This window comes from Leopardus geoffroyi, chromosome B1 (assembly GCF_018350155.1).
Source record: "Leopardus geoffroyi isolate Oge1 chromosome B1, O.geoffroyi_Oge1_pat1.0, whole genome shotgun sequence".
NCBI classification, from domain to species: domain Eukaryota; kingdom Metazoa; phylum Chordata; class Mammalia; order Carnivora; family Felidae; genus Leopardus; species Leopardus geoffroyi.
Genome location: NC_059327.1, coordinates 22190324 through 22214632, shown reverse-complemented (window position 1 = coordinate 22214632; position 24309 = coordinate 22190324). Strand labels below are relative to the sequence as shown.

Below are 24309 nucleotides of genomic sequence, written 5' to 3'. Positions count from 1 at the left end.
TTCCCTGGATGTCACATCACAGTGATATATTACTGGAATGTCAGATACCCATAGCCAGCATTCTCAAGGTGGTCCAGAGACTGGTACATTTTAAAAAATCACCAACATGTTTTTCTCCAAATTTCAGGTTGATTTAGGAAGCAAAAAGATGCTTTGGATAGAGAAGTTTCAAAGACTTTCAGAGTCTTATTATCAGATCTACCAGTATACCAGAGGAATAACTCAGTAATGAATCAAATACATTTTTTACTAAGACTCTACCTTCATTATTATTTAGGAAGTTCAATTTCCTCTGAGATCTAATCTTTAAACGACTGTACATTGGAGAAATTTCCCTAAACTGCCAATGCTTCTAAAGCTAAATGATGCCCATATTAATCTTTTATAAGTTGTTTTTTGACTAGGAAGGGAATATATACATAGTAATAAGTACATTAGAGTTAAAAGAAGAAGTGGAAAAAATTTCTCTTTATACAAGAAATCAACATTAATCTGTTGTTCTATTTCTTTCAACCTTTTGTCTCAGAATGTTTTTCACATCATGGTGCATATAAAATTTTTTATTGTGACTTTTTCACTTAATATTGCAATACTAGCACACACTTGGCTAGATAATTTTATAAACATCTTATTAGCTGTATAATTCCCCATATTAAGAATAAAACTGATTTTATATTACTGTTTACCTTCTAGTGGCCACATATGTTGTTTCCAATATTTTTAGAAATATAAATGTCTGTGGAATATTTTGGCATCTAGATTCTTTCTTTCTATATTTTAGATTTTTTCCATTGTATAGGTGTTCAGAAGTATAATAATGTGTCAATGATCATGAATATTTTTAAGGCTCAGGATCAGCCTACCAAATTGCTTTCAATGTTGCCCAAAGAGCTGAAAGGGAGGGTAGTTAATTTCAGTATAATGAGGGTACAATGTTATGAAGTGGGCGTAACTAGCTAGGATAACATGATGGAGCAACGGAGCTCAGGTTTCCTACCAGTATTTTAGAGTCATCACAAAGGACTTCTCTCTTCTATCATTCAATTTCATTTCTGAAATTCCAGTATAAACATAAAAATTAAATACTACTATTAGATATACAGCTCCAGTACAAATCCTATGTAATATAACTTTCACCACTGTAGCATTTCTCAAGAGTGTTTCTATAGCACTATTCCTATGCCACCCATCTGTCATCGTCCGAGCCAATGAGCCATTTCTGCTAATCACCATGAGCTCATACCTTGACTGTAGCAATACCATTCAACAAGATCAAGTGGGAGAGAAGAGAGTTGGTCCTCTGGGCAAAGTTAAAGGCTTTGCACAAGTTTGGAGGTGAATCTAGTGAGGGAATATTTATCATTTCATTAAATGGATCCTGAGAGTAAAGCTGAAGCTGCTGAAAAGAACACTTTTAAATTTTATATATATCTATCATTGACTCTCTTACAGTTAGCTCACTAATGTCGTACATTTTCTGGTGATAACTCAAAATTTCCTAAAGAAAATTCACCAAGATGTCATCATGATTACAGGTCTTTGGAATAAGGGTGAAAGATCGTGTTTTTGAAGAACTGAACTGTACTGTAATTTTTCTTTATCAAGTCTGACTACTCCTCTTCTCCTTGTTTTGATGTTGTCAAATTGAAAATCACTATTTTATTATATACAAATATTTAATTCATTAGTATTAGTATATGCTATCTACAGAAGGCTTTGACTAGAGTGCACATATTTTTAACATATATATATCACTCTTGGGTGACTATGATTTTACAGCCACTGTCTTATTTTTAAATAACTCTATATTTTTAAAATTCTATGTCTAGGAAGAGGGATGCTCATGGAGGTGATATACATTGCCCAAATTCATTTATTTGGGATGAGTAGATTTGGTCTAGCAAACTCATGTCTTACTGATTTCAGTAGGTGCTGTTTTCAATATACTACACTGACAACAGTTTCCTAACTTTCCACAACTGGTCTCACGAAGTCTAATAACTTGACATTTGCAAAAGTAGAAGAGTTCACAAAAATGAATCAGTGAAATGTGAGCCTACAGAAAAAAAAGCATAGACTGATGTGAAGACGTTGTAGAATATCATATTGGTTTTTTACAGTTTGCATCTTTTCAGTTTGATTATAGTGCCTGTGGGTTCTGATTGCTTGGTGTCTCTTATTCTTCTTGGTAATATTTTGAGTCTCTAAAAAAGATACTCCAGTGGTAGTTAGGAACCCGGAAAAAGGATATGCAAAAGGTAACTTCTGATTTAATCAGAATAATAAAATATGTATTATTTTTTCCTGAACTTCTTTTTTCTCTACCAACCAATATAAAAATGGATGCTAAAGATCAAAAAGACAATGTGACACATAGTGTCCCCTGTTACAGTATGACCTGAACAACAGAATTATCTCCCTTTTGATCCTCCACTTTGATTTATATCCCTGATGTTTTATTTATGTGCATTCGACAGAAAGTCAGTTATTTTTCTCAGATTTTGTTGTATTGACCTCTCTCTGCCTGACACGAATTGCCATCCTCGTCAATAACTTCATTGGCAAACCCACAGCTCATCGAGCACAGGTACTGAACCCCTCTCCGGGGCAAAGTACATATTGCCAATTACCAATCAGTACCTGTGGATTCATGAGGACCGATACATCTCCAGAGCTGTCAGTCCATGAGTTTTCATGAACATTAAATGTATTCCATTAAAGAGGAAAAAGGAGGGGCAGGAGAAGAAAGTCTAAAATGGTCAGTTATCCAACGTGTCCATTTATCCACAGAAAATGAAAACATATACTCAATTTGCCATTTCTTTACTGTAGTCCTATACTCAAGCAAGTTCAGAAAAAACTCCATGGGCAAAGAATGCATGCCAGGTTGCATAAGTCATGACTTCAGATACAAGCATTATTACTTCTGCAAACAAGAATGTCCCTTACTGTTCACACCAATGTCACTTAGCATTCTGTTACTTTTTGATACCTTATTTGTGACTTTATTATAGCCATTGGGCAGCTACACATCATTTTATTTCCGAACAGTAACAGAATCATGTCGGTTACTTAAGAATAAGACATTGGTGGCTTTAATGAGCTAATAATCATGTAATAAAGACCCAGTAATATTTTTATTTCATGGCTCTGTGAAACTATTCCCCTGCATCCAATGATATGATATGCTGTGTTGTAAAGTTGAACTAACACCACAGTGTATTAATAGATCTTTAAAAACAACACTTTATGAGATTTTCTTGATTTTGTTTTATAAGAATCTCCTGTTGATTTCCTAAAAGTTCCTGAGAGGATTGAACTTTAGACTAATTTAAAAATTTGCATCATGCTTTCTTGGTTGCTGGTTCCTAGATTAGTGCAGAAATTGTTTTACTGTTCTTCAAGCACTAATCACAAAAGAGGAATGTCTTCAAGGGAAAAGAAAACAGCTATTTAAATTGAGGCACTTTATTAAATTACTCTGTAAAATTTACTGTTACAGTGGAAATATCTAAAGAATAAAGCTACCTAAACAAAGAGTATTATATTCTTTCCTTACAAAAGTCCTTGTTAGAAACTTGTCATGCAAGAATATTTTTTCCACCTTTCCCCTTTTTTTCTAAATAGCATTTAAATGTTTAACTATCAAATCACTTCATTTTTAGGTGTGCTTTGGTAATAATTGCTGGAATATAAATGGTGTAGATTTATTTTTCGACTTGAGAGCATTTTTATGGATTTCTGAATCCTTAAATGCTATGAAGAGAGAGCAGAATCATGTGTTAGAAAATGCTGGTGATAGTAGGCAACCATTCTAGGTAAGGGAGACAAGGAACTCAAGACTTAATGGCTGAGATTTTAATGACATCAGTGAATTAAAAAAAAGTTAATTCATAAATTGAAATAGTTAAAAACAGAATGGAAAAAATAGATATTTTATATAACATACAAGTATATATTTATATATTAGTTATTACATATTTATGTATTATATTTATATTTTTATAATGTATAAATATATATTTATAATTATATATGTATATTTCTCTGCTTGGGGCAAAATGAAAGGGTGGAGGTGGTCAGAGCCAAGAAATTCCCACTGACTTCTGAGACTAAAGTGAGAAAATGGCTTTTCATCAAACTGATACAAGACGATGGGGTGGAAGAAAGTTCCAGACAGAGGGAAAACCAAGTGTAGAGGACCCAGTGTAAGAAATAGCTGGGTTCGTTGGAAGAACACGAAAAAATTCAGTCTGGGTCACTGCTGGGATACACTAGTGTGTAGATTGCAGGGAAAAGAGATACATTTAGAAAGTTGGGCTGGACCTCCATGTTGGAATTTATACACCACTAATAGGGTTTGAGTTTTATTCTTAGAGTGGTAAGAAAGCCATTTTAGGGTTCTATAATCTGATTGCAAGAATTTTTTTCTGTTTTCTGTGTGGTAAGTGAACAGAGCTGGGCAACAATTGGGTAGGGGGACAGTGAGGAGACCTTTCTGGAAGTCTCCCTGAGAGATGATGGTGGCTTAGAGTAGGGGATTCGCAAGGCATGCGAAGATGAGTGGGCGCGTTTGGGTATTGTGAAAGCAGAGCCAAATGATGATTAAGAGAACGAGCATAATATATTTTTTTTTTTTCAACGTTTATTTATTTTTGGGACAGAGAGAGACACAGCATGAACGGGGGAGGGGCAGAGAGAGGGGGAGACACAGAATCGGAAACAGGCTCCAGGCTCTGAGCCATCAGCCCAGAGCCCGACGCGGGGCTCGAACTCACGGACCGCGAGATCGTGACCTGGCTGAAGTCGGACGCTTAACCGACTGCGCCACCCAGGCGCCCCGAGAACGAGCATAATAACGGACGAATCCCACACTGATAGTCTTCTTTTCTCAAAGGCCAAACTCTTTCCTCTACCAGAATTATAGACCACCCTCTCCTGCAATTAGAATCATCCTAAAGGTGCAACCAATTCTTTTCTTAGTCAAGTGGAATGTCAAACACCTCAGGCTTATAGGTACTGTTAATACTTTCTACCCTGCTCTGATCATCACTGAGCATGTCTCTTGTCAACTGGACTTTCTTGGTCAGACTCTCAAGAATACAAACATGGTCCAGAAAAACACACAAAAAAACCCAAACTCTTAAATACAGAAAACAAACTTGTGGTTGTCAGAGGGGAGGTAGGTGGGGATGAAATAAGTGAAGGGAATTAAGAGGTATAAACTTCCAGTTATTAAAACAAAAACAAAAACAAAAACAAAAACAAAAACAAAAAAACCATTATGTCTTACCCCTTTCTGGAGTGCTCAGCTATAGCCTGTAACGTGGAACAAATTCATAAAAACTAAAGTCAGAAGAAACCCTAAAGAATATTTAGTCTAATCCCTCAGATGACAGATGAAGGCCTTAAAACTTCTGAATTTTAAGGTGACTTGTGCAGAGTCATACAGCCATGGCCAGGACTAGAACTTAGCTTCTTTTTCCAAGAGAGAATATTCTCACTTTGGGCAAACTTTAGCAGTGAAACCTATGCCTAAATTCCTAGCTATAGTGAAATTCCTTTAAAGTAACATCAGGGCTTGTAGCCAGTGGAAATCTGCATGGTCCAGGAAAACAGCACACTATGTTTCTGAGTCATAATTGGAAAACGGTGAACTTGCTTTCCCATAAGGGAACAGAAAAGGGACTCCTCTATGTAGATCAAAAACTAAATAATGTAACATTTAATATTACCCAAACATGAATGATCCATTGGGGTCTACTTATGCTAAATGTACATTTCTAGATGTGGTATTTCAGGATAAAAAAAATACTCATTCTCACTTTTGATACATATTGACAAATTATCTTCTAGAAAGGTTTTATATTCTCATGAGCCATATATGACAAAACCAGGTCTGTATATATTTGGTTCCTGCTCTCAGTTTGGCAGGAAGGAAAAAGAAAGCTCTAAATGAAAGCCAGTCACAGTCGTGAGTTGTGGAATCAACAAAACTCCCTTTTTTTTTTTTTACATTTTTTTTTCCACCGAGAATTTTGTGACCACAACTTTGTAAAGGGAATGAATGGATCGCAGACCTGCTGTACAACGTATCTATTTTCCAAAAGCCAATTTATGATTCTCAGTCATTTCAGAGTTTCAGGTCGAGATAGTGGAGGCAAATGGAGAGCTGGTTCCTGGCTCAGCCCCCTTTCCTGCCCAGCCCTGTTTCAGCTCACATGGAAAGAGCTTTGTGCACACCCACATAACACTCTGGCCTACATTTTCCAGACTCTATTCAAGTCTCTCCCTCAGCAGCTTCTCCTGGGCCACTTGTGACCCAACCGCACATACGAGTGTCTTGGGATATCCTGAGGGCACATGCACAGGGAAGAGGCTCTCACAAGATGCTTGGTAAGGCAGTTTTGAATGCTTGTTGTTTAGATCAGGGTCCAGGAAAGGAGGGCCTTTGCTTCCATGTGCGCGTGCCCCTTGCGCCCGTGGACTGGCTCCCTCGCTCCATGAAGAAGGCTCAGCTGGAGAAGGGCCAGGGTGCTATCTTCAACATCTGGAGCGTGGGTCAGGGGCCTCTCTTGCCTGGATCTAAGCATGGTAATGTTTACCCCAGTTGTGGGAAAAAGTAGCACAGATTATAAAGGATTAGGAAATTAGAGTTGGGAGGCAGTTTCTGTTTTTATTTTGTTTTGCTTTATTTTTTTATTTTATGTTTTTAAAAATTGAAGTAGAGTTGACATATGTTACATGCATTTCAGATGTGTAGCATGGTGGTTCTACAACCTCATATGTTATACTCTGCTCACCGTCTCTCACCATACAATGCTATTATAATTCCATTGATTATATTCTTTATGCTCTACCTTTTGTCCCTATGACTTACTCATTCTGTAACCGGAAGCCTGTATCTCCCAGTCTCCTTCACCCATTTTGCCCCTCCCCCACCCCCTGCTCCTTAGGTTCTGCTTTTAAGTTGAGTTTTTGAGGTAAGCCATTTGAGAAGATAAAGCTTGAATAAAACCTTAATAAAAGAGGGAGAGTTAACGATAAGTTTTCTGGAGAAGAGTATGCTAGGCAAGTACAAAGGTCCTGAGGTAGGAGCATGCCTCGCGTATCTGATGAACAGCAAGAGGTCGGTGTACAATGGAGCGAAGTGAAAGGAACGAGATGAGCTCAGAGAGATGTCGAGCGTGAGGGTGAGGGATGATCATACAGGGACTTATATGGCACTGTGAGGTCATTTCTTTCACTTAATGAAACGGATAGCCTTTTGTATGTCACAAGCGAAAGATGATTCACCTCACGTTTTCAAGGATCACTCTGGTGGTTGTGTTGATAGCAGATTCTTGAGCAGTGGAAGAGTCAGAGACACTAGTGAGTGGGCTATTACAGTTATTCAGGGGGAAAAATGGTGGTAGGCTGTAGACTAGATGAGAAAGAGTTGGATTTTCGATATATGTTAGGATAGAGTCAGCTAGATCTATTCCTTGAGGGTGCAGGTGAAGAGATGTCTCCTATGTGATATTAAAGTGGTGTGGATTTTAATAGCTGGATATCTGATTGTGACGTGTAGGACAGACATCCAGGCTGGAGGTATACATTTGGGTGCTGTGGGCTTGAAGATGGTATTTAAAGTTGTAAGACAACCTAAGTTCGCCAAGTGTTAGCATGAATGAACTAGGAAAAGATTAACTGAGCTGTGGGATCCTCAGGGAGCAAAGGAGCGATCAACAAGAAGGCTGGGGAGAGAGAGTTTGGAAGGAAACTAAGCGGGGATGGTGGCTGCAAGCCAAGTGAAGAAAGTCTATGAAGGAAAAGGGTGTGATCAATGGGGTCGAACGTTATAATGTTCAAGGTAAGGTAAAAACTGAACCAATGGGCCATTAGATTTAGCAAATCAGGCATCATTGTTGGACTTCTCAAAAGCCATTTCACAGAGTTTCATTTGAACAAAAGTCTAAATGGAGTACATTTAAGTTAGAAGGGGTGGAGTAGAATTGGAGAATTACATATAGACAATTACTCAAAAAGTTAAAATATATGCAAAAATCCACAAAAAAAAGGTATTTAAAAACTCCAACTCTCTACTTAAAAATAATCATAGTTATTTTAAAACATTTTCCTTGTGTGTGTATATTATTAAAGGAGTCAATACCATAAACATCCCCTGAGTCATTAATTATTCTATAAAAGCAAGACTTTAATTACTATAAAGCTATAGTCCATGCCACTATACTAGTATTAATTTAATCCTTTAATATTCAGTTGTTTTCTTATTAGTTATAAATGACACTGATATGATAAATGCCATCATATGTAAAGCATGGTAAACATCTCTGACTGTATTTCATTAGAATAAATCCATAGACATAGAATTACAAGGTCAAGAGGTGTGAACATTACTTCTTTTGATATATTCTCCTAATTTTCTTTCTTGAAAGGCAGAACCAATTTATACCCTTTTCATTAAAATACAGGAGGGTACTTTCTATCACTTTTTCGACAAGTGGAGTGTTCATAATTTGAAAACAATGTTATGTTGATAGTAGGAAACTTCTGGTTCATTGGTGTAGTTTGATTTTATTTTGATATCTAATAAATGTGAATATGTTAATAAATTTGATTATCTTAATATCTTGTTTATTGCCTTTTTACTTTTTTTTCTTCTTGTTTTATCTAAATAAGACAAGTTATAGTTAACTTTTCCACGTTGAGATAGTCGCTTTATTCTTATTTTTTCTATTATTTATATTTTTAATTCATCATTAGACATTTATCATGCAAATATACTGCAACTTGAAATCAGGTGTTTATTTTCTTATATTTCAGGTATGGTTTCATTTTATAGGAATTAAATCTAATTTATCTGTATTTTACATTGTGAATTCACATAGGGTCATAGTCTTTTCTTCCCCCCAAGAAACAAATACCTCAACAGCATTTGTTGAATAATTTCTCTTCTGAACGTCTGTGAAATGTCACTTTCATGTTAACCTACAATATTTTATGGAATAAAATATATCCCTAGACTTCCTGTTTTGTTTACAGGAACTCTTCATTCTCACACCAATGTCCCTGTCTTTAATTCTTTCTTTACAAAATGTGTTGAAATCTGGTTGTACCATTCCACGAATGGCTTGGGTATTCTCACATATGTATTCCTCTGGATAAATTTAGAACAATTTTGTCTTATGTTAGTCTAAAATATGGTTGTAGTTTATACTGGAAGTGCAGTCTATCTCTGCATCAATTTAAGTGTTCTTTAAAAAAAAGTTTTAATTTAATTTTATTTATTTTATTTTTATTTTTTGTGATTCATCGAAATCAGAATTCTATTTTATTTATTTATTTATTTATTTATTTATTTATTTATTTATTTTAATATGAAATTCATTGTCAAATTGGTTTCCATACAACACCCAGTGCTCATCCCAACAGGTGCCCTCTTCAATACCCATCACCCACCCTCTCCTCCCTCCCACCCCCCATCAACCCTCAGTTTGTTCTCAGTTTTTAAGAGTCTCTTATATTTTGGCTCCCTCCCTCTCTAACCTTTTTTTTTCCCCCTTCCCCTCCCCCATTGTCTTCTGTTAACTTTCTCAGGATCCACATAAGAGTGAAAACATTTGGTATCTGTCTTTCTCTGTATGACTTATTTCAGTTAGCATAACACTCTTCAGTTCCATCCACATTACTACAAAAGGCCATATTTCATTCTTTCCCATTGCCACATAGTATTCCATTGTGTATATAAACCACAATTTCTTTATCCATTTATCAGTTGATGGACATTTAGGCTCTTTCCATAATTTGGCTATTGTTGAAAGTGCTGCTATAAACATTGGGGTACAAGTGCCCCTATGCATCAGTACTCCTGTATCCCTTGGATAAATTCCTAGCAGTGCTTTGCTGGGTCATAGGGTGGATCTATTTTTAATTTTCTGAGGAACCTCCACACTGTTTTCCAGAGTGGCTGCACCAGTTTGCATTCCCACCAACAGTGCAAGAGGGTTCCCATTTCTCCACATCCTCGCCAGCATCTATAGTCTCCTGATGTGTTCATTTTGGCCACTCTGACTGGCGTGAGGTGGTATCTGAGTGTGGTTTTGATTTGTATTTCCCTGATGAGGAGTGATGTTGAGCACCTTGTCATGTACCTGTTGGCCATCTGGATGTCTATTCATGTTTTCTGCCCATTTCTTCACTGGCTTATTTGTTTCCCGGGTGTGGAGTTTGGTGAGCTCTTTATAGATTTTGGATACTAGCCCTTTGAGCAGTATGTCATTTGCAAATATCTTTTCCCATTCCGTTAGTTTTTCCCATGGCCTTTTAGTTTTGTTGATTGTTTCCTTTGCAGTGCACAAGCTTTTTGTCTTCATGAGGTCCCAATAGTTCATTTTTGCTTTTAATTCCCTTGCCTTTGGGGATGTGTCAAGTAAGAAATTGCTGCGGCTGAGGTCAGAGAGGTTTTTTCCTGCTTTCTCCTCTACGGTTTTGATGGTTTCCTGTCTCACATTCAGGTCCTTTATCCATTTTAAGTTTATTTTTGTGAATGGTGTAAGAAAGTCGTCTAAAGTGGTCTAGTTTCAACCTTCTGCATGTTGCTGTCCAGTTTTCCAGCACCATTTGTTAAAGAGACTGTCTTTTTCCATTGGATATTCTTTCCTGCTTTGTCAAGATTACTTGGCCATACATTTGTGTGTCTAATCCTGGGGTTTCTATTCTATTCCATTGGTCTATGTTTTTGTGCCAATACTATGCGGCCTTGATGATTACAGCTTTGTAATAGAGGCTAAAGTCTGGGATCATGATGCCTCCCACTTTGGTCTTCTTCAAAATTACTTAGGCTATTCGGGGTCTTTCGTGGTTCCATACAAATTTTAGGATTGCTTGTTCTAGCTTTGATACGAATGCTGGTGCAATTTTGGGATTTCATTAAATGTGTAGATTGCTTTGGGCAGTATTAAGATTTTAACAATATTTATTCTTCCGATCCATGAACATGGAATGTTTTTCCATTTCTTATACATCTTCTTCAATTTCCTTCATAAGCTTTCTATAGTTTTCAGCATACAGATCTTTTACATCTTTGGTTAGATTTATTCCTAGGTATTTTATGCTTCTTGGTGCAATTGTGAATGGGATCAGTTTCTTTATTTGTCTTTCTGTTGCTTCCTTATTAGTGTATAAGAATGCAACTGATTTCTGTACATTGATTTTGTATCCTGCGACTTTGCTGAATTCATGTATCAGTTCTAGCAGACTTTTGGTGGAGTCTATCGGATTTTCCATGTATAATATCATGTCATCTGCAAAAAGTGAAAGCTTGACTTCATCTTTGCCAATTTTGATGCCTTTGATTTCCTTTCGTTGTCTGATTGATGATGCTAGCACTTCCAACACTATGGTAAACAACAGCGGTGAAAGTGGACATCCCTGTCATCTCCCTGATCTCAGGGGGAAAGCTCTCAGTTTTTCCCCATTGAGGATGATGTTAGCTGTGGGCTTTTCATAAACAGGTTTTATCATGTTTAAGTATGTTCCTTCTATCCCGACTTTCTCGAGGGTTTTTATTAAGAAAGGATGCTGAATTTTGTCAAATGCTTTTCCTGCATCGATTGACAGGATCATATGATTCTTATCCTTTCTTCTATTAATGTGATGTATCACATTGATTGATTTGCGAATGTTGAACCAGCCCTGCATCCCAGGAATGAATCCCACTTGATCATGGTGAATAATTCTTTTTATATGGTGTTGAATTCGATTTGCTAGTATCTTATTGAGAATTTTTGCATCCATATTCATCAGGGATATTGGCCTGTAGTTCTCTTTTTTTTTTTTTTTTTTTTTTTACTGGGTCTCTGTCTGGTTTAGGAATCAAAGTGATGCTGGCTTCATAGAATGAGTCTGGAAGTTTTCCTTCCCTTTCTACTTTTTGGAACCACTTGAGAAAGATAGGTATTATCTCTGCTTTAAATGTCTGGTAGAATTCCCCAGGGAAGCCATCCGGACTCTTATTTGTTGGGAGATTTTTGAAAACTGGTTCAATTTCTTTGCTGGTTATGGTTCTGTTCAAGTTTTCTATTTCTTCCTGTTTGAGTATTGGACGTGTGTGGATGCTTAGGAATTTGTCCATTTCTACCAGGTTGTCCAATTTGTTGGCATATAATTTTTCATAGTATTACCTGATAATTGCTTGTATTTCTGAGGGACTGGTTGTAATAATTCCATTTTCATTCATGATTTTATCTATTTGGGTCATCTCCCTTTTCTTTTTGAGAAGCCTGGCTAGAGGTTTATCAATTTTTTTTTTTTTTTTCAGTAAACCAGCTCTTGGTTTCATTGATCTGTTCTACAGTTTTTTTTTAGATTCTATATTGTTTATTTATGCTCTGACCTTTATTATTTCTCTTCTTCTGCTGGGTTTGGGGTGTCTTTGCTGTTCTGCTTCTAGTTCCTTTAGGTGTGCTGTTAGATTTTGTATTTGGGATTTTTCTTGTTTCTTGAGATAGGCCTGGATTGCAATGTAGTTTCCTCTTAGGACTGCCTTCGCTGCATCCCAAAGCGTTTGGATTGTTGGATTTTCATTTTCATTTGTTTCCATATATTTTTAAATTTCTTCTCTAATTGCATGGTTGACCCATTCATTCTTTAGTAGGGTGTTCTTTAACCTCCATGCTTTTGGAGGTTTTCCAGACTTTTTCCTGTGGTTGATTTCAAGCTTCATATCATTGTGGTCTGAAAGTGTGCATGGTATGATCTCAATTCTTTTATACTTATGAAGGGCTGTTTTGCGACACAGTATGTGATCTATCTTGGAGAATGTTCCATGTGCACTTGAGAAGAATGTATATTCTGTTGCTTTGGGATGCGGAGTTCTAAATATATCTGTCAAGTCCATTTGATCCAATGTATCATTCAGGGCCCTTGTTTCTTTATTGATCCTGTGTCTAGATGATCTATCCATTGCTATAAGGGGAGTATTAAAGTCCCCTGCGATTACCACATTCTTACCAATAAGGTTGCTTATGTTTGTGATTGTTTTATGTATTTGAGGGCTCCCATATTTGGCGCATAGACATTTTTAATTGTCAGCTATTCCTGATGGGTAGATCCTGTAATTATTATATAATTCCCTTCTTTATCTCTTGTTATAGCCTTTAATGTAAAGTCTAGTTTGTCTGATATAAGTATGGCTACTCCAGCTTTCTTTTGACTTCCAGTAGCATGAAACATAGTTCTCCATCCCCTCACTTTCAATCTGAAGGTGTCCTCAGGTCTAAAATGAGTTTCTTGTAGACAGAAGATAGATGGTCTTGTTTTTTATCCATTCTGATACCCTATGTCTTTTGGTTGGAGCATTTAGTCCATTTATATTCAGTGTTATTATGGAAAGATATGGGTTTAGAGTCATTGTGATGAGATCACATAGAGACATCACAATGACTGTAGGTTTCATGCTTGTAGTGATGTCTCTGGTATTTTGTGATCCTTGCAACATTTCACTCACAGAATCCCCCTTAGGATCTCTTGTAGGGCTGGTTTAGTGGTGATGAATTCCTTCAGTTTTTGTTTGTTTGAGAAGACCTTTATCTCTCCTTCTATTCTGAAGGACAGACTTGCTGGATAAAGGATTCTCGGCTGCATATTTTTTTCTGTTCATCACATTGAAGATTTTCTGCCATTCCTTTCTGGCCTGCCAAGTTTCAGTAGATAGATCCGTCACTAGTCTTATGGGTCTCCCTTTATATGTTAGGGTGTGTTTATCCCTAGCTGCTTTCAGAATTTTCTCTTTATCCTTGTATTTTGCCAGTTTCACTATGGTATGTCGTGCAGAAGATCAATTCAATTACGTCTGAAGGGAGTTCTCTGTGCCTTTTGGATTTCAATGCCTTTTTCCTTCCCCAGATGAGGGAAGTTCTCAGTTATGATTTGTTCAAGTACACCTTCAGCCCCTTTCTCTCTCTGTTCCTCTTCTGGAATTCCTATGATACGAATATTATTCTGTTTGATTGCATCACTTAGTTCTCTAATTCTCCCCTCATACTCCTGGATTTTTTAATCTCTCTTTTTCTCAGCTTCCTCTTTTTCCATAATTTTATCTTCTAGTTCACCTACTCTGTCCTCTGCCTCTTCAATCTGAGTTGTGGTCACCTCCATTTTATTTACCTCATTTATAGCATTTTTTAGCTCCTCATGACTATTTTTTAGTCCCTTGGTCTCTGTAGCAATAGATTCTCTGCTGTCCTCTATGCTTTTTTCAAGTCCAGCGATTAATTTTATGACTATTATTCTAAATTCTTGTTCTGTTATATTGCTTAAATCGTTTTTGATAATTCATTAGCTGTCGCTACTTCCTGGAGTTTCTTTTGAGGAGAATTCTTCCATTTCATCATTTTGGATAGTCCCTGGGTGGCGCAGAACTGCAGGGCCCTTCCTCTGTGCTGTCCAGAGTAATTTGTGTTGGTGGGCAAGGCCGCAATCAGACACGATGTCTGTCCTCAGCCCACTGCTGGGGCCACAGTCAGACTGGTGTGTACCTTATCTTCCCCTCTCCCAGAGGCAGAACTCACTGTGGAGTGGTGTGGCCCTTGTCTGGGCTACTTGCACACTGCCAGGCTTGTGGTGCTGCTTTGATGGGATCTGGCGCATTAGCCGGGGGGATCTGCAAGGTGAACAGGGGGCGGGAGGGGCAGGCTTAACTCACTTTGCCATAGGTTGTCCCCTGTAGGAGGGGCCCTGCAGCACCAGGAGGGAGGCAGACCCATCGGAGGGATGGATCCACAGAAGCACAGCGTTGGGCGTTTGCACGGTGCAAGCAAGGTCGGCGACGGGAACTGGTTCCCTTTGGGATTTCAGCTGGGGGATGGGAGAGGGAGATGGCACTGGCCAGTGCCTTTGTTCCCCACCGAGCTGAGCTCTGTCTTCCAGGGTTCAACACCTCTCCCTCCTGGTGACCTCTCACCTTCCTGCTCTCTGAGCGGAGCTGTTGACTTACAACATTCATGATGTTAAGTCCTGCTGGCTGACGGAACTCGCGGAGTCCAGCCCCTCCACGTTTGCAAGCCAGACTCAGGGGCTCTGCCTTGCCAGGCGGTCTGCCCTTCCACAGCTCCAGCTCCTTCCCTCCAGTCCGTGTAGCGCGTGCCGCCTCTCCCCACTTCCTACCCTCTTCCGTGGGCCTCTTGTCTATGCTTGGCTCCGGAACGTCCTGTTCTGCTAGTCTTCTGGCAGTTTTCTGGGTTAGGCAGATATGGGTGGAATCTAAGTGACCAGCAGGACGAGGTGAGCCCAGCGTCCTCGTATGCCACCATCTTCTGACGACTTTATTTATTTATTTTAAAAAGTTTTATGGTGACAGACCCAAGTCAGTAAATGTGATACAGCACATTAATAGAATAAAAAGTAAAAATCATATAATCATTTCAAAAGCCGCAGGAAAAGCATTGCATAAAATTCAACATCCCATTTTTGATAAAAACTCTCTAGAGGTTGGGTATAGAAGGAACACGTCTCAACGTGATAAAGGCCACATATGACAAGCCCAAAGCTAATGTCATACTTAACAGTGAAAGGTTGAGAGTTTTTCCTCTAATATCAAGGACAAGACAAGGGTATCCCCTGTCAGCTGTTTTCCAACATAGTCCTTGAAGTCTTAACCAGGGCAATCAGGCAAGAAGAAAGAAATAAGATTGCAGGATACAATATCAATATACAAAAACCAGTTTCATTTCTTTACACTAAAACACATGATCCAAAAAAGAAAGAAAATAATACCATTTATAAAAGCATCAAAAACAATAAAATACTTATGAATAAATTTAACCATGCAGGTGAAAGATCTATGCATTGAAAACTATAAGACTTTTATACAAGTAATATAAAAGTAATATAAAAGACACAAATAAATGGAAAGATATCCTGTGTTCATAGATTAGAATTAATATTATTAAAATGTTCATACTACCCCAAACTATATATAGATTCAATGCAATCCCTATCAAGATTCCAAGGACATTTTTTACCAAAGTAGAAAAAAATAATTCTAAAAATTGTATGGAACCACAAAAGATCTCTAAGAATCAAAACAACCCTAAGGAAAAAAAAAAGAACAAAGTGGACACATCACACTTCTTGATTTCAAACTATATTACGAAACTATAGTAATCAAAACAGCATGATACTGGCATAAAACACACACACACACACACACACACACACACACATATACACACGCACACAAATGGAACAGAATCAAAAGCCCAGAAATAAACCTTTGCATATATGGTCAACTAGTATTTGAGAAGGGAACTAAGAATATTCAAAGGGAAAAGATAGTGCTTTCAATATAGATGGTGCTGGATGGATATTGACATGCAAAAGAATGAAAGTGGGCCACTATCTTAAACCAGTTATAAAAATTAACTAGAAATGAATTAAAAACTTAAATGTATGACATGAAACCAAAACACCACTAGAGGAAAATATAGGGAAAAGGCTACTTGACATTGATTTTGGCAATGATTTTATGGATATGGTACCTAAAACATAAGCAATAAAAGTAAAAGTAAACAAATGGGACTTTGCCAAACTAAAAAGTTTCTGCACAGAAAAAAAAAAAAAAGCAAAATGAAAAGGCAACCTACAGAGTCAGAGAAAATATTTGCAAACCATATATCTAATAAAGGGTTAATATCTACTCTCTCTCTGCCCCTCCCCCATTCATGCTCTGTCTCTCTCTGTCTCAAAAATAAATAAACGTTAAAAAAAATAAAAAAAAAAATGGGGCTCCTGGGTGGCTCAGCTGGTTAAGCGTCCGACTTCAGCTCAGGTCACGATCTCGCGGTCCGTGAGTTCGAGCCCCGCGTTGGGCTCTGGGCTGATGGCTCAGAGTGTGGAGCCTGCTCCGATTCTGTGTCTCCCTCTCTCTCTGCCCCTCCCCCGTTCATGCTCTCTCTCTGTCTCAAAAATAAATAAACGTTAAAAAAAAATTTTTAAAAAAGGGTTAATATCTAAAATGTATAAGGAACTCATACAACTCAAAAGCAAAACAAAGTAAAACAGAAAAACTCATAATAATCCAATTAAAAATGGTCAAAGAACCCGCATACACATTTTGCCAAAGAAGGTATTCCACTCTCCAACAAGTCTGTGAAAAGGTGCAAATGTCATTAATCATCAAGAAAATGTGCATTAAAACCATAACAAGGTGTCACCTCACAACTGTTAGAATGGCTGTCATCAAGAAGATAAGAGATAACATGTGTGGGGAAGATTGTGGAGAAAAAGGAACCCTGGTGCACGGTTGGTAGGAATGTAAATTGGTGTAGCCACTGTGGAAAACAGTATGGAGGCTCCTCAAAAAGTTAAAAGTAGAACTACCATATGATCCATCAATTGGACTTTTGAGTACATATCTGAAGGAAATTCAATTACTATCTTGAAAAGATAACCACACCCCTGTGTTCACTGGAGTATTGTTTACAATGGCCAAGACATGGAAACAACCTGTGTCCATGGACAGATGAATGGATAATGAAAATGTGGTATATAGAGAGAGAATGAACTATTACTCAGCCATAAAAAAACTGCCATTTGTGACAACATGGATGAAATTTGGGGGCATTTTGCTAAATGAAATAAGTAGACAGAGAAAGACAAATACTATATGATCTCACATATATGTAGAATCTAGAAGAAACAAACTCATAGAAACAGAGAACAAATTGGTGGTTGTCAGGGATTAGCACGAACTTCCCTTATGTCTGGGGCCTCCAGCTATTCTAGACTGGGATACTAGAATATCCCATATACATAAAGTATACGCTTATACTTTAATGATCTGTTAAAATCTTGTTGATTCTCCTTACTCACGAATATGATGGTTAGTTCTTTTCCTCAGGATCTACCACAGATGATACAGTTCATATGCTTAAAAAGGCTTATCTCTCTTTGCAATTCAGGTTATGAGTTTCCTTGTGACCTCATCTCCCTGATGGGCCCATAGAAACTTATGATTTGCATTTTATATGGTTCTCTTTTATAGTTGATTGGGAGTGGGTTTCCTGTGTGGGTTTCTACATACTAAATGGAAGTAAAAAATCCAGGTAAGAGTTAAACTCTTACCTTCATCTGTTGGACTCTGTTTATAGTACCACAGTTAAATTTGTTCTGCTTATAAATAATGATTCATAGCACAGATAGCTTCCATGAATTCTTCTGTTTTTGCTCATGCCCTTAGCACTGTAAGGATGAAGATACTTATCTCCAAAGGTACTGTGCATCTCTGCTCATCCACTCTGAACTTGACTGTATTGAATAAGCCAAATGAAATAAACACGGGGGAGGATACAACATGTGGCCAGTTGGAGAAAGATCATGACTTTGTCCCCACTGACCAGTCACTGTGGTGTATGGAATGGCTGTTGAGGTCTTACAAACATCTTACGTGCATCTCTAGCTTCATTGTCTAGCATTCCTGCCTATAAATGCCATACAGTAGCCGAAGTGAAATACCCACCATTTCCCACACATACCTGAATTTATCTGCAAATGCTGATTTTCCTTCTGTAATGCCTTTTCCAATCTGCAAAGGTCTTCAGTTAATCTAAACTTCAAAGAATGGGGTCTGGAGCTAAGGGCTGCAAGAAGGGACAAACTAGTAGATGCTTAGCAAATTCCTTTTCTTAACCCACAGACTCTAGCCTTAGGACCAAAGCCTGGTGTGTGCACCAGGCTTTGAGTGGTTTCCCAGTACTTCTTTGTGGTTCAATGTCAGTATTTGTGCAGTAAATGAACCATATGCCCACTTCCTCTGTAACACTTTGAAGAAAGCTCATTGGAATGATGGAAATGTGTAGTGCTCTCTAGTCATTCATGAAGTTCAAAATCTAGATAGAGCCACTGGTAAGATTTGTATCTTTCAAACCAGACATCCAACTTTCCATTATTACAAGGAAATGGAAACAGAATTTGTGTTCCCTTTTGCTTGGCATCCTTCAATCTGCAAGGAGTGATGACCAAAGAATTGCTGAGAGGGTGAGCCAAGAGGGAGCTGGTGACATTGTGGAGTATGGCGATGCCATTTGTTTTCTCAGATCATATTTGAGACTTTTTGATTTTGGGGGAGTAAATTTTCTTCCTGCTGACAATAAAGGTAATTATTGTGTCTTGAAGAAACTGCTTAAAGATCAAATTTAGTTTCCTTACTCTGCAAATGAAGGATTTATTCTATGGATTAAACACATTCTACAGTAACGTTCAGTAGTTCTTGGCTACATTATGCATTATACTTCCTCACACAGTGTTTTCTGGGTTGAATATAATGGGAGAAAAAGGCACGCAGTAAATGTGGCTTTTGATTTTATTCTTCTCTGCTTCCTTTTGTTCAGAGTTATTCACTTACATGAAATTGTGTGCCGAGGGCAGAAAGCAGTGTTGCTGCCCTAATCTTTCATTGTAGCCTAAAACACAATTTGACTATACAGAGTCCTAAAAACAATTACCCGTAAGTATTTCCATAAAAATTTCAGTTATTTCTTTGTGAGTTTCCTGTCACAAATGAAAACTGGATGGACAGGGGAAATATGTGAAATCTTCAAAGCTATACTGAGGAATGGGATTGTTTCTACTTGCTTGGACAAGGAAATATCAAAATAACCAAGTTAGTGCATTTAGTAATACAGTGGCTTCTTAAAGAATTAGAATTAAAAAGTCATTAACAATAGGCAGTACATTCTAAAGAAAGTGACCTGACCATTTTGGGCCCATAGTCTTTGTATTCCTACCTCCTCATGAGTAGCTCAGTTAGACAGCAAAGACAAAATGGAGATGAGCAATGCTTTTTTTCAACAGAGGTTGGTTCAATTCATTCATTCTTCTTTTTCCACAGAATAATGAAAGATAGAAAGGGAAATCCTTTTAGATGGAAGAAAGAGAGTAGAGTGTGTGTTGGGGCAGGGGAAGTGTGTATTTCTATTCATCGGTGCTGGAGTGTTTCCTGTTTGGCCCCCTTCAAATTTGCTAGAATCAAAACCTATCTAAATACTTTAACTAGGTGAGGAGATTCCTGGAGTGACTCACCAACCGCTTTTTTTTTTTTCCAGGTTCCACATACCTCCAGGCTCATAAATATTCAGAGTGCTCAGACTACTTCTAAAGTATATATATTTAGTCAAGAGAACAACAGCTTCAGTGCTGCCCAGAAAAGCTATGCTCCACACTTGTGCCTCGTTCACAATGGCTTCCTGGTAAGTTCACTCTGTGACAAAATTCTTCCTCACTGCTTTTGTCCACAGGACTCAGGTCTTTTTGGTGTTTATGTTACTGCAAGTATGCTTTCAGCTTTCTGTCACTGTCCAAATTCCTGAAGTCCCTATATCACCATCACCACCCCAACAGCGTATCTACCAAGAGTTCTTTCTGGTTCTGCTCCAGTCCGCTACTCATTTATTCCTCAGGATAAAGAAATCTTCTTTTAAAAATATTCTCCAGGAAGCCCCTGGAATCCAGATAGTCCTGCCCAGGAGCTGCAATGGAGTCAGTCTTCATCAGACTAATTTCAAAGTTACCAACTTCTGGGTTTTTCAGTTCGCTTTCCAGAAGGAAGTAAATTTGGTTCCTAAAACCTTGCTTAGGTATGCATTTCCTCTTTCTTCCTGCAGTCTCTACCTTGTTTTTAAGAGCTTTTGCTTGAAATAAATAAATGCTTAACTCTTGGGGAACTAACCACCTAAGAAAATATGCCAGGTATGATAGAGCAAGAAGGAAATATCTTGAGAACCAGGCTGACTTGGACAGCACAGTCTACTTTTCTTGATTAAGCCTCTTAAAAAAATTGTATTCCGTCCACATTTTTCTCATCTCTAAAATGGGACTAATAAACATGCTCATAAATTAACTGTGGCAGATAAGTATGAAAATATACCTGAGACATTCAGTATGGTGCCTGACCCATAGAAATATGCATGATACTTTCTTGTCCCTTATTTTCTTGTTCCTCTTCCTTACCTCACTCAGACCACTTAAGTTGAGCTCAAAATAGAAAATGTACAGGTACACTTTAACATAACTGACAGAGGGAAGTCCCTGTATCTTATTATAAACTATGGAACCATACTTGTATTGACATTAATCACCTTCTTCCAAATATACTCTGGTGAAAATTGCTATGATTTCTGTCTCCAGTTAAATCAACTGCTCTGATCTTTTCCTCCCTCCCTCCCTCCCTCCCTTCCTTCCTCTTTCTGTGGCTTTCTTTCTTTCTTTCTTTCTTTCTTTCTTTCTTTCTTTCTGCTTTTTTTGATTGAAACAAAGGTGACACACAATGTTAGCTTCAGACGTACAACATAGTGGTTGGACAAGTCTATACATTATGCTATGCTCATCACAACTGTAGCTACCATCTGTCACCACATACTATTACAGTGTCATTGACTATATTCCCTATGGTGTACCTGTTATTTTCGTGACATTCAATTTCTCTGATTTTATCAAAGAAGAAATATACTAATATTAAAAAAAATTTATATATGAACACTTACTCCAAAGAGATCCACTTAAAGCACTTCTGAACAGCGTATGTGTTATCTTCAAGAAAACTAGAGATTGGTGAAGTTTTGCTTCACTGTTTAGATGCCTATAAGAACTGACAGAAAACCTTTGCAATAACCAAAGTGTAATTCTTTCTTGATATTTTCATTTTCTCTACTATTTACTGAGAGAAATCTGGCTTAAGTTAGAAAAGTAGTTGGCAATCAGTAAGCACTTCGGTTCAAGATGTTATAAACTGTCAAAAACCAAACTTTCCAAGGCGATTACCTCTCTTTGGCCCTATTACATCTCATGATTGAACTGTCACCTACTTGTTTTATTCATTATGATAATGGATGCAGTGGTAAACGTATGCAAAGTATAGAAAGTCAGGTTACGGCTTGTTAGGAAGACAGTTTGATAGGCCATGCATTTGAACATTTGGAAGATATTAGTCAAAATCTGAGATCTGTTTAAGCAGGCATCTTGACAGGAATGGTAACACATTTACCATCTCTACAGTCAATAAATTGCTTCCTTACCTCCAGATACCTGTTGTGTAATAAAATGTACCTTAAAATGCATTCAGGGACGCCTGAATGGCTCAGTCGGTTAATTGGTTAATCGTCCGATTTCAGCTCAGGTCATGATCTCACAGTTCGTGAGTTCGAGCCCTGCATCAGGCTGTCTGTTGTCGGCACAGAGCCCGCTTCAGATCCTCTGTGCCCCCTCCCCATCCCTGTCACCTCTCTGTCCCTCCTCTGCTCCCTCTCTAAGAACAAAATAAACATTTAAAAAATGCATTCAAAAACAACTTCTTTCTTTCCTCCTCCCTCTGCCCCTTCTTTTTCCTCCCTCTCCACCTCCTCCCCTGCCCTATCTCCACTCCTTCCTCTTTTTCCTCTTCCTTCCTCTTCTGTGCTCTAGAAGTGTGTGGAAAAGACTTCTTGCTAAATGACTATACATTTTTGTTCTCCCTTAGGTGAAGAATCCGGATTTTATTGGAGGAGGTAATGAAGTCACCTAAAGTATTTCATTTTCTAGTACTCTTGGTCAATTGTCGACAAAAGTATTGTGTGGGCTCTCTCTGCCAAAAAGAAGCTGACTCAGCTGCTTCCTGGACTGTGAACAAAGTGGCAGAAATTTGGGCAGTCAACTTGGACTATGAGATGACCTTGGGGATAGAAGCCACAAACTAGGAGGTAGAAGAGAAAGATGGAAGGAACATGAGCCCTGAGTACTCTGGAACCTGCAAAGTTTTGCCTAAATACTCCAGATTCCCTTTGCCTGAGAGAAAAGTAAAATTTTATTTTGTTTAAGCCTTTTATATTTTGTGTTTTTTTCTGTAATGTAGAGCACATCAAATTCTAAGTGATAGAAGTAACATTTTCGGTTCCATGGAATACTATTTTTGTTCTAGGTGTTTTGATCAAAAAGTAAATAAACAAACAATCCCCCAAAACACTAAACTACCATAAACAATAACAAGATAAAACAAGAACCAAGGAGGTCAATTAAGTTCGTAACACATTTCAGTCTAAGGCCTACAGGTAATGCCTCTATGTCAACGTCAATCTAATGCCTACAAGTCTCCATAAAAGAGACTAAAGGAGTCTATAGGAGCACATTAAAGGCTCTGTAAATTACCAGAGATAGGAAAACGGGTTAACTTTGACCCAGCCCCTCCCAGAGATAATTATTTGTCTATGATCCCTTTCTTGTGAAACACTTGTTAATATTGTGGATAAGTGACACCACAGGAGCCATTTTAAAATAGAGCCTCAGCAACCACTGCAGACAAACAGCCTTTACTCGCCTTTGTCTGAACCTGGCCAGAGCCTTTGGACCTGGAAAAACAGCAACGGTTTTAAACAATTGCTGGAGAAGTCAGAAGGAGAACGGACACCCTGATCACAAGAACAGTTGTGGACTTTGTGCAGTCACAATCAGTAATCAATCAATGCAAAATCCAGAATAGCATAGCTTGTTAACACCATAGAAAACTTTTTCTTTTCTTCAACTCATGGAATTGCCCCTTTACTTTTCCTGTTATGCTTTCACCCTACAAGCGGGACACTCTTTGGGTTTCTACCTCAATCTGTGTTCCCTGAACCGGAGTTCTAGGATACCAAAATTAATGCTCATTTACTTCTCTTTGAAGCTCTTATTTGCAGGTTAACTATACCTTATAGAATATAGTTTAGGAAGCTGTACTTCGGTTTAGTTTTAGGAAACATCACTTTCGAGACTGCCCAGAATACTGGGCTTAATGAAGTCTTGGACTGACTGAGAAAAACGAGGAGCGCCTCCGGCTCTGTTCCTAACCGCCTAGTGAGTCCATCTTCCGTAAAATAAAGGACTTTGAATCAGATTGCCAATTAGCTTTCAGCCCTACACTTCCATGAGGTCAGATTAGGTCTGACAAACAGTTATCTTTTGGGTGTTCTTAGATGCAAGCATATGCGAATAACCTATATACATATTTTTTTTTTGAAAAAAGCAGAATAGAAAGTCTCATATTTTAAATTCTTCCCCAGCGTCAAAGAAATGTAACCAAGAATTAAACATGGTAATTTTCTCACAACGTTGTTTCCTGACTTCCTTTACAGTTACCATATTTTTTTCTGTCATGGTTGCATGGGCTGTGGTTACCTTCGTGAGGTAATTGCAGGATGGAGTGGGGTCCACTATTCAGATGGAGCTCTGGAGGTCATTGATAGCTCTTAACTAATTTACAGTTCTTTAATTCTGGCTTGAAACTGTTGACAAAAGCAACTA

At 37.9% G+C, this 24309-nt stretch overlaps 1 long non-coding RNA gene across 1 annotated transcript in view; it reads left to right on the top strand.

Moving 5' to 3' along the window:
- The window catches only part of LOC123586184, a 32815-nt gene extending 9957 nt beyond the window's left edge, over positions 1 to 22858 (top strand). The window contains exons 2-3 of the long non-coding RNA XR_006706660.1: positions 20106 to 20249; positions 22514 to 22858. This is a non-coding gene — a long non-coding RNA (uncharacterized LOC123586184). The remainder of the gene's footprint in view (positions 1 to 20105; positions 20250 to 22513) is intronic.
- Positions 22859 to 24309: the final 1451 nt, after the last annotated feature.